Source organism: Artibeus jamaicensis, unplaced genomic scaffold (genome assembly GCF_021234435.1).
Source record: "Artibeus jamaicensis isolate MK-2021 breed Jamaican fruit bat unplaced genomic scaffold, CSHL_Jam_final contig_414, whole genome shotgun sequence".
NCBI lineage: Eukaryota > Metazoa > Chordata > Mammalia > Chiroptera > Phyllostomidae > Artibeus > Artibeus jamaicensis.
Genome location: NW_026521822.1, coordinates 3,084,244 through 3,100,013, shown reverse-complemented (window position 1 = coordinate 3,100,013; position 15,770 = coordinate 3,084,244).

The following is a 15,770-nucleotide window of genomic DNA, read 5'->3' as shown; positions in this document are numbered from 1 at the left end:
GAAAACCAAAGACCTACAACCAAGATTGCTCTACCCAGCAAAGTTTTCATTTAGAATGGAAGGACAGAGAAAGTGCTTCTCAGATAAGACCAAATTCAAGGAGTTCATCATCACCAAGCCCTTATTATATGAAATGTTAAAGGGACTTACCTAAGAAAAAGAAGATAAAAAAGATGAACAGTGAAAGGACAGCAAACTCACAGTTAGTAACAACCACACCTAAAACAAAAGCAAACTAAGAGGACAGCTAGATCAGAAGCAGAACCATAGAAATGAAGATCACATGGAGGGTTAGCAACAGGGGAGTGGGAGGAGGAGAAGGGGGGAGAAGGTACAGAAAATAAGTAGCATAGACAGTAGATAGAAAATAGATAGGGGGGGAGGGTAAGAATAGTAGGGGAAATACAGAATCTAGAGAATTTGAGACGTGTTCATGAACTAAAGGGGGAAATGGTGGGGGAGAGGTATGCAGGATGGAGGGGGGGAATAGAACAAATGTAATGGCATAATCAATAAAAAAGTTAAAAAATATATATATATATTTTAAAAAATAAAAAATAAAAAAATTCAATGTGCTATAATCCATATTCTTTTTCGGTACTCAAATGTTCCAAATTTGACTAACAGAAAGCCCTGAATTTAATTCTTGTGATATTTTGATATTACCTTCTTTAGAGTTTGAGTATTTCTTTACTTTCTGGAACAACAATATATCCCACATTGTCCTTAAACTTTTATTGTACCGGATCTGAAATAAGCCATTTCTCAAGGAGCAGCATTTCTTTTAGTGGGGAATGGTAATTAGAAAACAAAATCTGGGTGCTAGGTATGCTCATTTCTATAGATATGTCACTGCTTTTAGACTATCTTGGTGGACAGGTTAGGAAACCTCTCTTTAAAAAAAAGTTTAGGGCCCTGGCTGGTGTAGCTCAGTGGATTAAGCACAGGTCTGTGAACCAGAAGATCACAGTTCGATTCCCAGTCAGGGAACGTGCCTGCGTTGCAGGCTGGTTCCCTGCAGGTCAGTTCCCAGCAGGGGATGCATGCAAGGCAACCATACATTGCTGTTTCTCTCCCTCTCTTCTTCCCCTCTAAAGATAAATATATAAACTCTTTTTTAAAAAGTTTATACTGATATTTTTAACTTAAATCCAGTGTTGTGGGGTTTTCCTTAATTTTCCCCCTTTTTATAGTTGTATCTTACTTCTTCTACAGTGTGAACTCTCTGGTTTCTACTACCAGTATAATTACTCATTTGTTCTCTTCTACAACACACAGAAAAATATTTTCAGAATTACACCAATATAATTGCCAACAGAAACTTATTAAAGTTATTTTGCCATTTTTGACCTTAGAACATGTCTCACCAAAAATGTAGCCAGAGTACTGGCTTCCAAAGCACCTGAATTATTTCAATTATGTCCTTGCTTTCTGTGGTTATCAATTTCATGTACAGTTATATTCATTTGTTTATATTTATATTCAATTTAAATGTTTGGTTTATTTCATTCCTTTACATTTAGTTTTATTTTTGAATATTTAAAACATTTATTCGGTTCAAAATCTAAAACTTTTAGAAAACTTGATCCCATCCCCATTACTTCTACCTTTCTCTGATTCTATTAATAGCTATTTTCATTAATTTCTTGGGTTAGGATAGGCCCTAATTCAATATGACTAGTATCCATATAAAAAGGAGGAAATTTAGACACGGATATGCATGCAAGGGAGAACACCATGTGAAAACTGGAGTTACCCTGTCATAAGGAAAGGAACACCAAAGATTGACAGAAACCACCAAAAACTAGGAGAGAGGCATGAAACCATTTTCTTCACAACTTCAGAAGAAACCAACCCTGCTTGACCTCAGACTTCTCTCTTGCAATACTCTAAGACAATCAATTGTTCTTCCTTTAGCAACTAAGTCTGTAACACTTTGCTATGGCAGCCTTAAGCAAACTAGTATGAGCACCTTAGGGACAAGAATGCCATCTCAGAGCCCTGTAGAGTAAGATTCCCATTGCAGAGCCATCACTAGTTTCTTATGTCACTTCTGGCATGTCGATTTACTTCTCTGAGCTTCAACTTTCTCCTCTGTAATGTGGAGATAATAATATCTACTTTGAAAAGTTGCTTAAGGGATTAAAGATAATACATTAAAATGTCAGGCATGGTGTTTGGCACAGTTAAAGTGTTCAATAAGTGGTAGGTCTTACAGTGATAATCTTAATTTACAATGTAGAACTGGGACCCAGGCATGAAATTACCTGTCTAAACCCACACAGTTAAGTAGCAACAAGCTTGTCAAAAAACTCCAGATATATTTGTTTCAATTCTTATGTATGCCAAAACTTACCTTCCATTTCTTGAAGAGAACAATTCTAGTACTATTATTTCATGTGTGTGATTCTTGCTTACCACTATACTATAGCTGGAATCTTGAATTTGAGGTGTGGAATCTTTGTGGGGATTATTTTCCATCCACAGGTAGCTAAGATAACTCATATTTTAAAACAACCAACCCTCCTCTTTTGTAAAAAATCAAATTTCTTTGCCTAAGAGTGTTATAGATTATATCACTTCTTTGTGTAAGAGATTATAAAAAACTAATAGCACTAATTAATGAGCAAAATTGATAGAAATAGGCTACTAGAACACCACAACTTTGTATGTGTAGATATTCTTTGTATGCTATTATCAGATGATATTTGAATTAATTTTAAATCCATATGCCTCCCAAATGTAGCATGTTCACCTTGGGTTCATCTCTTAATACCTGTCATTCTGGTTGCAACTTGCTTCCCTCTCATTTTGAAATGACTGAATGTAAATCTTGCTGTGCGTCAATTCAGTTCTCCACAGGTTAATCAGATGAAATACATACTATTCTCCATAATACCAGTATTCTGGTAATATAAGTCAAAATTGATATAGTCCTTTAAACCACTGTTTTCTTATATAATTAATAGTTGATGACTGTTTTTTCATATATCAACATGCTGCTTATCAAACTCTCTTTCTCAACATGTTGAGAAATCAGTCATGAGCTGAACTGGCGAGGCCAGGAACAGTTACTCCCACCTTATAAAAAAGGTGAGGATCCTGTTTTAAATGCTGGATGAATCCTGGTGAAACTACCACTTTAAAAATAGCAGATTACCCAGTGAAAAGAGTAAAAGGGAAAAGTGTGTGAAAGGGTGAGCAAATTCTGTGACCTCAACAGATTGTTTTTTATGCCATGCCATGACATGGCATGACAACTTGCATCAGAGATATTTTTTATTTCAAACTGGAAAAAAAAGAAAATATTTTCTCTTGAAGCTGATACTGGGAAACCCCTATTTCTGAGATAAATCTGTCAGGAATTTAAACTAGAATCAACATTCGACAAGTTTATTTGTTTGTTTGTTTGTTTGTTTGTCTATAACTTCTTTTTTATCCTTACCAAAGGACTTTTTTTTTCATTGCCTCTAGAGAGAGAGGAAGGGAGAGAGGATGGCAGAAAGAGAAACATCCATGTGAGAGACAAGTGTCAATTGGTGCTTCCTGGATGTGCCAGACTGGGGATCGGCACCTGGGCTAGGGATTGTCTGCATCTGCACTGGGGGGTTTGCCCATGCCTGTGTCCAGACCAGGGTTCAAACCTACAACCTAGGTGTGTGCCCTGACAGAAAATCAAACGCACACCCCTTGGGTTATGAGACAGTTCCAACCAACTAAGCCACACTGGCCAGGGAAGTTTCGTTTTTCTTGTTTGTTTGTTTGTTTGTTTGTTTGTTTTTTGAGGACCTAACCGCCCCCCCTCTCCTAGCAATCGTTTCTGTATATCAGATCCACACATGATTTTGAAAGCAAAAGGATGGGGAAAGGAATCTTCAAAGACAGAAAAAGAAAGGGCTCCTCAGACTCAGAATCAGCCCTTACTCTCAATATCTTCTCTGAGGAGAACTAGAACCTCCCAGGGACCAATCAGGGTTGGGTAGAAGTAATTCTGTGTGCTCTCTTTCATCAGGTAGCCACTGCAAAAACACCTGCCTATTTTTTACAGGCTTCAAGACTGATCACACTGGCCAATCTTTTCTTGTTTTTTATAACCCCATGATAAAGATCATTTCCTAGAAGAGCACAAAATATATTGTGCCTTGCCTCCTGCATGTTTTCTGTTTGTGGTCTCAAAATGAGTGTTAATTGGACTGGTCCTCTTCACTCCTAAATGCTAGATTGTGGGGGAGCAGGAATGTAAGGGAGAAAATAGGGAAGAGTCTTTCAGCTGCAGAAAACCTTTATTCTTCTCCAGAAGTTCCAGGTTTGACTTCTATCAACTTTAGTGATCTGCACAGGATATTAAGGGATTCCTGAATCCCTCAAAATTATATGCAAGATTGCACGTGTGTGCATAGGTACACTTTTGGGGAAGAGGTTCCATAGCCACACAGGGTCGGCTACTTTAAAAAATGAAGAAGAAGAATCACTGCTCATGAAAGATTTTCTTAACTTAAAAAATACAAAGTTAGCCCTGGCTGGTGTAGCTCAGTGGATTGAGCATGGGCCTGCGAACCAAACAACCGTGGTTTAATTTCCAGTCAGGGCACATGCCTGGGTTGCAGGTCAGTTCCCAGCAGGGGATGCACGAGAGGCAATCATACATTGATATTTCTCTCCCTCTCTCCTTCCCTTCCCCTCTAAAGACAAATAAATAAAATCTTTTAAAAAATACAAAGTTAACCCTACTCTTATAACTCTAAAGTAATAATTTTAAAAATTAGTCAAGTACAACTCTCAGACTTCTGCTTATTAAAGAATAATAGAAGGAAAGATTGATTTAAATGTTTTGAATATTGAACTTTTATCATGACTGAACATATGAACATAGATAATTCACTTCAACAAATATTTATTTAGTGCTAGCTATATTGGACATATAAAACTTGGTAGAACTCTATCTCCAACAACAAGGGACTTTTTCTTTGATCGAATAGAATATAAAAATAAGACACAAACAAGAGAACTAATCTGGCTGCAGTCTATAAGAAGAATTAAAATTGGAAAATATTAGAGAATTGGGGGTCCTTTTGGCTTGTTTGAGAAATAGGATATGAACTCATATGGTGCAAAGCAAATGGAGAGAATGGATAAATTATATCATCTAAACACAAATTTGTTTCACTTTTTATTTATTTGTTCCCTCTTACTTTAACACATCTCTTTTCTTGTATCAGGCAGGCACTTGTTAGAAATACATGAGGAAAACAGTGAGTAGTGTCTGACATTACAAAGCTCTCTGACCAGCCCTGACTAGGTCCTTTAATGTAGCAACTCAAAAATTAGTGCCATCCCTTACGAGTGTTCACAGTTTCCATCCACAGCCATTTACCCACCATCCTTTCAAACTCTGCTTTCTAGACTGTTCATAATCCTCCCAGTTTCTGATTATCTTATTTTTTTGATTTTGGTTCCATTCTTGGCAGTAGTCCAGATCTCATTTCTGTCTTCATTTCTTAGATACACTTCCTACTTCCTGTTTTGGGTTAGGCTGATTTCATGAGCTCTGGGTACATTTTTACTTAGTCAGTCAAAGCCCTGTTGTCTTGATAACTAGGATCAGCCCTCATAGTTGCCTCTTTCTCCTAAATAGTCCAGACCCAGACACTCAGAGTCCAGCCATAAAAGACAGGTGAGTATGTAAACTAATGAAGAGGCAATGTCATCATGCTGTCCTTAGGGGTCAAGTAATATGCTCTTGGGATCATAGAGGTGGGAGTTGAACTTGATGAGTTCAACAGGGTTCAGCATAAATAAAACTGCCTTCCTAAAGGAGCACCCATTGGTTTGAGCCAGTAAGAATTCACCTAGATGATTAATTGACCAACTTTCACAATCAATAAAGGATTTAGAGATCATCAAATTCAGTCTTGTCATTTTTTTACTGAGAAGAAAACTGAGGCTCATGAGCATAAGACCCACAGGAAATTTTTGACATATGCTTACTTACCCAGTGTATTTTCCCATACACTTGCTGCAGGGCAGTTAAATTATAAGTGGAAAGAAAAGATGTGTGTCATTTTGTTTCTAAAACTGTCAAGAAGAGCCACATCTTGAATATATTCCATACATGATCTATCGGAGTCCTAGACACCAATGTACTTCCTTAATAATTCCACAGAAAATAGCGACAAGGCAGAGGAGAAAAACAGATTTGTGAGGAGATGAAGCAGGCAAGATAAATCTGGGGTTGCCTATGTATCAAGCAAGTAAGACAGACACAAGTTTGCGTAAGAATCCTGAAAAGATGAAGTCAAAATTCACATCAAGGAGAGCATAGAGTCTAAATCCTTCCTACTCCAACTGTGGTCTGGGGTCAGCATCAGAAAATGAGAGAACTTGCTGAACAGGAAGCATACCAGGTTCTACTTCAGACCCACTGAACCGAAATCTGCACTCCAACAAGATCACCCAGTGATTCACATGCACACTAACGTTTGAGAGGCAAACAACAAATTGCTTACTTTCATTTTTTTCCCTGACTAGTTAAAATTACATTGACAAACTAAGATAAATGAAATTTGCTTGAGTGCATTGATAAGGATACATAATAAAGCACAAAAGAAAATCAAAACAAGATCTCAGTAAAAGTTTTACTTCTTGAGCAGAGTATATACCTTTAACAACTATTTTCCTCTGAGCTTTAACAAATTGTTTTGCTTCAAACACTACATTGTGAAAAGGCCTGTGTTTTCAGTTAGGTGGCTCTGACGGATGGGGTGGAGTGATTAGGTGCTTCTGCCCAAGAGGCAGGAAAATTACCTGTGCCCAAGAGTATATTTCTCCCAGATGAGATATGAACCCACTTTTTAAAGAACACAGTAGTGTACTGTGCTGCCTGATGAAATTCCTGACAAACTGTTCAATCTTTAAAAATCATTTTGAAGAATAAATATAAAAATTGGACAGCAAACAAATAAAACAAAAGTTGGGTGTTACCTGCCATCCTTCAGGCTATATTTTACCTGGGTAATTTACGCATTTCCAGATGCCAGGGAGAAAGTGGAGCCAGGAGTTCCAGTCCTGGATGTCCCTCTGTTAACCCATACAGTTTAAAGCTTCTCAATCCCAATTAGGATGCTTGAACCAACTGAGATGCCACAAGTGCAAACTAGTGGCTTTTCCCATGGGAAGCCAGAGAAGTGGAAAATATTTCAAGCAATTTGGGCATGCTTGCATAACTTTTTTGTGGAAATTTCTGCACTAATAATTTGCAATTAAAGTGAAAATGAGCAAAAATGGAATGACCTCTCATTTCAACAAGGATTATATTTTGTAGACTCTGGTATATGAATGTGCTTTGTATCTGATCCTCACATATTGACAAACAAACCTCAAACCACCAACTTTCAACATGCCTAGCAGTAAAGAGTATATATATCAGGAAGCTTGTGTGGCATTAATGACAATCCTTAGCTGACAACTAGCCATGACTGCATAAAATGTACAAAAATTAACAGCCAAATGAGGACAGAAACACACATTCTCAGATCAAATTAGAGTTGTAAAAATCACATTATTTGTAACAAATGTGGCCTCTCAGTCAGCCTGATGCCTGAAATTCCCAAACTTTTGAGTCACTCTTCAGTTTATCATTAGCTGTATGATATTTAGGATTAGGAATTTCATTTTTACCAATCTAACAAAAGCTTCCTTAGAAAAGTTACTCTGCAGTTGGAAAATACATGTAATGTGTTATACAACATTATTTCTATATTTAATCTGTGAGTTATTGGTGTTATTTTCCTCCCTTACTTTGGATAAATAAGAGTTCAATGTTAACCAGAAAAGGTTTTGAGAATTGCTCTGCTAATATTATGCCATGACTTTTTCAAACATTTCTGATGTTTGAAACAATCATGTAGTTATAGATTTCCTCTGAAATTTTATAAACTCTATGATTAATGTATAGAGTATTGATGTCATTTTATTGCCAAAAATATCTGTCAAAAGAATTTTCTGGGATTGAATCACCTACATATCTAAATAATCCAAGCAGAACTGGGAGGTCCTGCTAGTGAGAACGACTAGTTGATGAACTAAAACTGCCAACTGAACAGAGACTATATCCTACTTAGCCAGGGTCCAGGAGAACAGCAGTAAGGGAAAAATTGGAGCCTGACTGTGAAGGATATGGAGTGCTTTGCTGATGATTTTGGCAAAGGAGACTTGAGAAAGACATGTAAGCAGGGTGGTGATGTGAATTCTTTATATTATAAAGCCCAGGGAGTGAAGGTGGCTAGGAGGGAGACCAGTCGGGAGGTTACTGAAATTAGATGAAACATTGTGAGAGTTTAAACAAAGTATAGTTAAAAGATGAGAAAGAAGTAAAATTGATAAAACAGGTAGATGGATGAGATGGGAACTGAGGCAGCAGGTGAAGGCCAGGGCAGTGGTAACTGAAAATGCTGCTCTGAGTGTACATGAGATTGCACAGGCCAGAAAGTAGTATAGCAAGACAGACAGGCTATCAGGGTAGCGGGCATGAGAAAAGGCAGAGAAAGAAGGGAGTGTGAGGGAAATCAGTCACAATAGGGAAGATTTCAAGAGCCAGTCTGCAGAATGCTGTGCTGCAGAGAGATAGGAAACAGGCTGGGGCTGCTCATCTGCTGAGTAGCCCACTGTCTGTGTCACTTCTTCACTAATCAATCCACTTTCCTTTAAAATCTAAAAAAAAAAATGGAAGGAAGGAAGGAAGGAAGGAAGGAAGGAAGGAAGGAAGGAAGGAAGGAAGGAAGGAAGGAAGGAAGGAAGGAAGGAAGGAAGGAAAAGAAAGAGGCCAAGCTCCTTGTAGAGTGGACTCTGACCTTTGAGACAGGAGTTTAACTCCAGAGGAGTGAGAAAACAAATCCCAACCTATAATCAGGGTTTAAGACATCATCTATTTCATCAAGGTGAGGGTGGGGTGGTCTATTCCAACAAAACAAAAACCATGGAAATACACCCTGTTGCGGGATTAAAGTTGTATTGAATAAAAGGGGAGTGAAAGGTCTCCAGAGGTGGTGTAGTGAGCAGTAGGATTATCATCAGAGGTCTATGAATTCATAGGCACAACTGTTACTTTAGAGGAAATGAAAAATATGTGTGGCAAGCATATATCCTTTTCAAATTTTGTAGACACTAATTATGATTAATAAAGTACAAATTAATTATGAATGTCACTGAATTTATAAAAGTCTTTTGCTATTTTGCCTTTCTCCAAGTATAAATATGAATAGTACAAATACTATCACATGGTCTTTGAAGCTTTTTTAAGCTTAAAAGGGGCCTTCAGCCTCAAATAGGTTAGGAACTATTTAAGTAGAGAATCTTTAAAGTCCTTTCCAAGGCAAAGATTATGATTTCATTACTCCTAGGAGTTCTGAGGGCCACAATTAGAGTGTAGGAAAAAAAAAGCCACCCAAGCCCTAATTGTCAGTTACATACAGTTTTTGGCACTTTAACACATGCACACACATAAAAACACTCTTAAATGTCACACACAGAACAGGGTCGCCAGCTGTGCTCATCAAAACAGTGTATTTAGAGACCCATCATTTCCTTGTTTCATAAACTGACACATCTTTGTTTGCTGCTCCAAAGAGCAAGAATATGTTTTTGCCACTGTATGTATTTAAACAGTCTTCCAATTTTTGTATTTCTAAATATCTTTTTTAAATATATTTTATTGATTATGCTATCACAGTTGTCCCATTTCCCCTCTTCATTCCCATTCACCCTGCACACCCCCTTCTCCCACATCCCCCCTTTAGTTCATGTCCATGTGTTATAAGTTCTTTAGCTTCTACATTTCCCACACTACTCTTGCCCTCCCCCTATTTTCTTCCCACCATCTATGCTACTTATTCCCTGTACCTTTTCTCCCTCTCTCCCCTCCCACTCCCTGTTACTAACCCTCCATGTGATCTCCATATCTGTGGTTCTGTTCCTGTTCTAGTGGTTTGCTTAGTTTGTTTTTGGTTTTGTTTTAGGTATGATTATTAATAATTGTGAGTTTGCTGTCATTTTACTGTTCATATTTTTTATCTTCTTTTCTTATATAAATTCCTTTAACATTTCATATCATAAGGTGAGGGTGGGGTGGTCCATATATTCCAACAAAACAAAAACCATGGAAATACACCCTGTATTTTGCCAATACCCCGCTTGGTGGTGATGAACTTCTTGAACTTGACCTTATTTTGGAAGTACTTTATCTGCCCCTTCATTATAAATGAAAGCTTTGCTGGATAGAGCAACCTTGGATGTAGGTCCTTGCCTTTTATAACTTGGAATACTTCTTTCCAGTCCCTTCTTGCCTGTAAGGTGTCTTTTGAGAAATCCGCTGACAGTCTGATGGGAACTCCTTTGTAGGTGACTGTCCCTTTATCTCTTGTTGCTTCTAGGATTCTCTCGTTAATTTTAATCTTGGCTAATATAATTATGATTTGCCTTAGTGTGTTCCTGCTTGGATCCAACTTCTCTGGGACTCTCTGAGCTTCCTAGACTTCCTGGAAGTCTATTTCCTTTACCAGACTGAGGAAGTTCTCCTTTATTATTCCTTCAAATAAGTTTTCCACTTGTTGCTCTTCCTCTTCTCCTTCCGGTACCCCTATAATTCAGATGTTGGAACGTTTAAAGATGTCCTGAAGGTTCCTAAGCCTCTCCTCATTGTTTCGACTTCTTGATTCTTTATTTTTTTTTCTAGTTAGATATTTCTCTCTTCCTTCTACTCCAAATGGTTGATTTGAGTCCCAGTTTTCTTCCCATCACTATTGATTCCTTGTACATTTTCCTTTATTTCACTTAGCATAGCTTTCATTTTTTCATCTAATTTGCAACCAAATTCAACCAGTTCTGTGAGTATCCTGATCACCAGTGTTTTGAACTATGCATCTGATAGGTTGGCTACCTCTTTGTTGCTTAGTTGTATTTTTCCTGGAGCTTTGATCTGTTCTTTCATCTGGGCCATTTTTTTTTTGTCTTGACGCACCTGGTACATAGTGAGGGGTGGAGCCTTAGGTGTTCACAGGGTGGGGCAACCCAGTTGCTGGGTTGTGAAGCTGTATGTGAAGCATGTGTCGGAGAGGGAACAATGGTGCTTGTTTGGCTCTCTGCTGATTTCAGTCACTTCTCCCCACTTCCCCCAAGCAAATTGGGCCCTTCTGGTGCTGATTTCCATGTGGGTGGGTTTGTGCATGTTCTAGAACCCTGTGGATCTCTCCAACAAACTTTCCTGTGAGGCTAGGAGTTTCTCCTGGCACCTCAACCCCACAGGTGTTTTCAGTCAGTGATTTGAGGATTTACTTCCCTGAGCTGGGACCATGGATTGCACAGTCCATTGTTCCTCAGTTGTTTCTCCCTATTTATTTGTGTGCGAATCTGGGACTGCCAAGTCTGCTCACTGCTGCCTTGCCAAAAGTCCTCCATGCTCCACTGCTTGGTGGCCCATCTCCGCCCCTCCTATTGGTCTGAATGAATATGCTTTCTTTAACTCCTTGGTTGTCAGACTTCCATGCAGTTTGATTTTCTGTTGGTTCTGGTTGTTTTTTGTTTTTAAATTGTTATTGTCCTTCTTTTGGTTGTGTGAGGAGGCAGAGTATGTCTACCAATGCCTCCATCTTGGCCAGAAATTGTATTTCCAAGTATCTTAACACTACCCTTTCTAAGTTCTTTCAGTCTTTATATATGTGGTTGATATTCTCAGCAATTGATATGCTAATAGAATGCTTTTTGTTTAGAAAGAAACATGCATAAGTTCACCACTATCGTCATAATAAGCATTTATTTATTTGCTTGTTTATTTATATTTCATCAAAGAAAGCCAATGGTACAAATTCTACTGTTGGCAGTTGACACACTCCACATAAGTATTTATTAAATGCACACATTTTGCATTGCCCAAGTATAGCAGAAAGGTTGAATCACCCCCACCCAAATCTGCTCTTTTAAAAAAATTAATATGTGAGCAAGTTGAGATGAAATCTGAGCTTTAATTCATATTTTTATTTCTTTTTACAGAAATTATAGTCTTTACCCTCTGAAAGTATTTAGTAAAGGAAACTATCAGGACTCCTTCCAAGAAAAACTGAGTATAAGATGCCATTTCCCCTCAGGGTCTCTCTCCTTTTCTTTCAGAGCCATCTCCATTCAACCACCACCCCTCCCCCAGACATTTGTAGTATTTTAAGTTATTATGGACTAGGTTTCTTCATGGCAACATCTTTTTTTATCATATTGTGGGGGTGAAGCCAAGTCTCTGAAGACTTCTGGTAAAGTAGGCAGGTGGCCTCATCCACATAGTGTCATTTAAGGGTCCCAGATCAGACTTCCTCCTTAGAACTCTTTTATCCAGGTGCCTTAAGCTCTGAACTCTTTTCTCTATTGCTGCATGTCTTTAAAACAGAAAATTTCTGAGATATAAATAATTAAAATAGTTCTCAGAGAGATGTTACTATATATTTAAATATATGTTAATAAACTTTCTCCTATTGAAGTTATAATTTTGTATGATTATAGTCCAGTACTTATTTAGTACCATAGGTCCTGAATATGATGAGAAGAAGGCTCAAAATATGGTTAAATATTTTCTATTCTGATATAGGAGGACATACGGAGGTGATAAGGACCAGGCTAGAAATCATAATCTAGAATACCAGCATCCTGTACAGCACTGTTTAAAATACAAGTAAACTGAGAGATTCATTTATAGGTTACCCTAACATCATAACAGCAGCCCTCCAACATTTTGGTTCAACAAAAAGATAAGAAATACAGAACTCCTAGTAAAATTTGAAAACAGAAGACCCTCCACACAGACAAATGCATAGGAGCAAGGAATTCGTCCTTAGGAATAGTCACTTAGTGTTTATAAACACTGAGGATATTTGAAATTAAGGGTAGTTAAAGCCAAAAATCCATAACTAGTTCGAGGCAAATATATTAAATATGCAAAGGTTAATGCTAAGAGCTATTGTATTGTAACAAAGTGTCAAAATAAAGAAGAGGTGAAGGAATCAAAAACTAAACAAGTGCTGGAATCTTTGCAGTAGTCTTTCTCAGTTGTTTCATAGAGATGAACTCACCTGTGGCGTGCAGAAGGGAAGAATGCTGCTGCACCCATCCCTCCAGCAGTGTTGGATCCAATGGGAGCAGTGGCCTACAGAGCAAGACAGAGGAACTGGGAGAGGTGAGCTCTGTCCCACTGCATTGCACTGTATTTCTGGAATATCTCCTTTTACAAACTCCAAATCAGCTCTAAAAAAGGGAAAAAGTTCTCTGCAAAATTCTATAGTCTTGGTAGAAGTCTTAGGAAATGAAACCATAAGAATTCCTGGATGACTATGTTGAAGACCCTATGAACTTTCACCTTAGGACATCTTCACATGTTCTTAAAAGGAACTTCAAGTAATGGAATTCTTTTATGTTTCTTTTTTTTCTATTAATCAAAAATCTATGGACCATGAAGTTCTTTTCTGAGACTTCATGTATTTCTCATACTTTTCCGCCAATAGAGAGGTAGCATAAAAAAATAAACAATATTCTGCTTTTTGAAAAAACAGAAGAAAAGTTTAAGATAAAAATAAAACTGGATGGCTAATCTACCATTTATTCCCAAACTTCTCCCTTGCCTCTATCACTGGGAGTTGGGGAAGGAATGGTCGTGTGACATAATTTGGGCCAATGACATGTCAGCTGGAGTCTGTTGGGACTTCTAGGAAATGTTTGGCTATCCTGTTTAAATCAATGGATAAGGTTGATGCTGCCCTTATTCCCTATTTCCTGCTTTAAATGCAGATTTGGTACCTAAAAAAGAGGCAATTGTCTTGTCATGATAAGGAAAAGACCTAGAGAATTACCAACATACTCACTGAGCTGATGAACCAGTACTAGGCCACCTACCTGTGGGTTTCTTGCTATGTGAAGAGAGTAATCCACCATCTGCTAAAACCACAGTGAACTGGCTTCTCTGTTACTCACAGCCAGCCTCATTTATAGCTGATATGGGATGACTTTCATAGGTTTCACAGAAGGGAGATAGCTTTTTCCTGAGTTTCTTCCAACAGTAGCATTTAATTAAAAATCGAAATATTTCCTAACAATAAATATCAGTCTGGGAACGGGCTTATGTATTATGGCACATTAAGCTCTCTGGCAGTCAGTGAGATTCAACCCAAAAGGAAAATAAAATCACCCAATTCATTTCTAAATTATTTATTTTATTGCAACACCAAATAGAATTATAAGTAATTCAGGGTTTCTAGAGTTTGATATATTAATTCTTTGACTGTGAATCTTACAGACATTTTATACCAACCAGTAGTATAAAAAATTCTTATAATACATTCCTTATCTTTTTGCAGAACTAAGATGTTAGATGGCTGCTGTTATGATGTTAGGCTAACCTAGAAATGGATCTCTCAGTTTACTTGTACTTTAGGCAGTGCTGTACAAGATGATGCTGTTATTCTAGACTATAATTCCTATAACATAAAGATACTTTGGGTCTGGTGAAACTTTACTTTCCCTCAGATTGTAATAAAACTTTATAACCTGTTGATTCTACTTAAAAAGTCTCTACTATATTTCATGGAAGCCAAAATGCCTTAGTCTCAGGCAAAACACAGGATTAAGGTGATTTTCCAGTAACCTGGTGCATAAGGTAGAAAATTTGCCTCCTCTAACATACATCCTAGAAGAGAACCAGTAGGTCTTACACTCATGCTTCTCTAAGTGTGGGTGGGGACACCTACCAGGGACATTGGAAGGATCCTAGAAGCTTGTTAGAAAAGCAATTTTGGAATGACTCAAGATTAGTGAGTTCAGAGCTACATTTGAAAAAGATTAGTGAGTTCAGAGCTACAGGGATTTGGGTCCATGCAAAAATTTGACAAGCACCACTCTGGAGTTCCACAGCCTTATTTTTATTTTTGTCAGACCATCTAGTAAAGATAGAGAGTGACCCCTTTCCATCCACAGGAGCTGATTGGCCACGGATTGGTCCATCCACAGATGGGGACAAATGGTGACAAGTGATGAGAAGAACAGAAGAGAAAGAAGCCTGGGCTTGGGACATAGGGATGGCCTCTCTCCCAACCCTGTAATGCTGCTGTTCTATATCAGGAGCTGGCCTGATGTAGAAGCATTCTATAAAGCAATACTTCTCAAGCTGTAGCCTGCATGCACATGTTTCTTAGGGGTCTGGTCTCTTTTTATTGCTAAATTTTACATTTTAATTTCAATGATAATCTTCAAAAAGAATTACTATTATCAGAATCACATGGGACTCTGAATATATCCATGCGATTCTTGTACTTCCAATGAGGATGCTACGTAGACAAAAAAAATCACAGGAATTTAAAAATATGAAAGTGTTGAATTAAATCGGTAATCCCATGGTTAAATTTTTACACTGAAAAGACCCTGCTCTACTGTAATTGGTCATTACAGTTGCTCTTGTAAGCAGATCCCATCATTGTATGTACCAACTTGCAAAAATTAATTAACAGTAAGGATATAATGCAGTATTTTCTTGTTCCTTGTTTAAGCAGTAATTGGATATTTCATCCATTCAACATATATTCCAGTGATGTCTTATTAACTTTATCTTCATGAGAACAAAACAATTTTACAGAGCTACTTTTAAATTTGACATTTATGAATTTCTCATTAACAGTTTTGCTTATGTATGAGATAAGCTTTTATGGAACTAAAAACATCTTGAAAATGTTAATACTGTCTTGAAAGGT